The 2,119-nt window shown below is 33.5% G+C and overlaps 1 pseudogene; it reads right to left on the minus strand.

Annotated features, from left to right (window-relative positions):
- Window positions 1-1,473: 1,473 nt before the first annotated feature.
- On the minus strand, window positions 1,474-1,594 carry LOC112911943 (U6 spliceosomal RNA; annotated as a pseudogene).
- Window positions 1,595-2,119: the final 525 nt, after the last annotated feature.

Here is a 2,119-nt window from a genome sequence, read left to right on the forward strand (position 1 = left end):
GCCCGTAAGTGGGTAGTTTGGAAAATGGATTAAGCTGTGGTAACAAAGCTTGTGGAAGTGCAGGAAGAGATTGCATTGAAGGCAGCAGAAGGTATGGCATTGGGTCAGATTCACCTTTGTGACAGAGGAGGTGGAGAGTGATGGTGATAAATGGGGTCTGCCTGGACCTGTTGTTCTCTTTGAAGAGAGAACACAGTGATTAGTGGGAGGGAAAGGAAGTGTAGTTAAGCAGAGATAACTAAAGGAAAATGTCTCCTGCTATCTCTGAAATTCTGGCAAAATTCTGGCCACTCAAGGTGCTCTGGGACCACCCTGATTTGAGGATCCACCAACTGGGCCATGGGCACATTCAAAGACCCCAAGGCTAAGCATACAACCCCCTCCTCACTCTACTGCCAACTCTTTATGTTCTCCATCAGTTTGTTACTTATGTGTGTGCTCACAGCCTTAGCAGCTTGTCAGTGCTGGCAAGAGAAACACAAACTTGTGTTATAGTGCCACCTCCTGAAAAACAAAAGTAAAGCTCCTAATAACCATTTTGAACAGTTAGAATCAAAGTAAGGTATATCTTGGAGATATTCTAGACCACCAAAAAGTAGCTAGTGAAATGATGAGAGTTTTGTTTTGGTTTGGTTTGGTTTGGTTTTCAGTGCATATAAATATACTTTGTACTGTATTTTGTTGAGTATACAATAGCATTATGCTTGAAAAAACAATGTACATACCTTATTAAAAATACTTTTTTTCCTAAAAATGCTAACCATCATCTGAACTTTTGGTAAATTATAATTATTGACCATAGATAACCATTGTTATGGTTATTTTATTTGTTAATAAAATAATGATGAAAATTTTTGAAATATTGTGAAAACTACCACAATGTGACAGAAACATGAAGTTAGCAAATACTATTGGAAAATTGGCAACAATAAACTTACTCAATTTATGTTTACCACAAACGTCAAATACACAGTATCTGTGAAGCACAACAAAGTGAAATGCAATAAAATGAGATATGCTTAAATAAGAAAGGTGTTTGCTATTTCATATGCAATGAGAGGAACACATTTCATAAAACATCACAGAAAAATATTGAAAAGAGATTTTCAAGCTGAAACAAAAAGACAAAAGTATACAAAGCTCTGAGTAAAGTGATCAATAGAATTAGAAATCTGTAATTCTTTTTTAAGAATATTAAACTCTTAATTATAGGACAAAGGTTAAAAGAAAAGAACATTAAAAATAACTGTAGGTATTATAAATGAAATTATTTTCTTAATTCACCTATGTGCTACTTCATTAACTAGTGTATTGAAATGCAAGATTTCTGTATTTTAATTTTGTATTCTGCAACTTTACTCAATTCATTTATAAATTCTAATAGATTTTTGGTGGTGTCATTAAATTTTTTCTATGTGTAGTATCAAGTTATCTGCAAATAATGAATGATTTAATTTTTCCTTACCATTTTTTAAAAATATGGAACGCCTCATGAATTTGCATGTCATGCAAACTGCATGACATGCAGCTTGGGGCCATGCTAATCTTCTCTGTATCGTTCCAATTTTAGTATATGTGCTGCCAAAGCAAGCACTCCTTACCAATTTTTATACCTTTTTTTCTTATCTGATGCTGAGGTTAGGACTTCTAGTACTATGTTGAATAAAAAGTCATGAGAATGCACACTTTTGTCTTGTTCCTGATTTTAGAGGAAAAGGTCTCAGTTTTTAGCTATTGAGAATGACGTTAGCTGTGGGTTTTTCATATATGGGTTTATTATGTTGAATTATCTTCCCTCTAACCCCACTTTGTTAAGTTTTTATCATGAGTGGATGTTATACATTCACTTTGTGCAATGCTTTTTCTGCACCTATTGACATGTAACTTCCTTGACATTGGCTTTATTTGACATTTTTCTACATATGTCTTCTCTGGCAAGGGAAACAAAAGCAAAATTAAATTATTGGGACTACACCAACATAAAAAGCTTTTGCACATTGTAGGAAGCCATCATCAAACAAAAAGATAACCAATTAAATGACAGAAGTTATTCAAAGATTATATATATGATAAGAGGTTAATATGCAAAATATATGAAGAACTTATACAACTCAACACC

Source organism: Vulpes vulpes, chromosome X (assembly GCF_048418805.1).
Source record: "Vulpes vulpes isolate BD-2025 chromosome X, VulVul3, whole genome shotgun sequence".
Classification (NCBI taxonomy): domain Eukaryota; kingdom Metazoa; phylum Chordata; class Mammalia; order Carnivora; family Canidae; genus Vulpes; species Vulpes vulpes.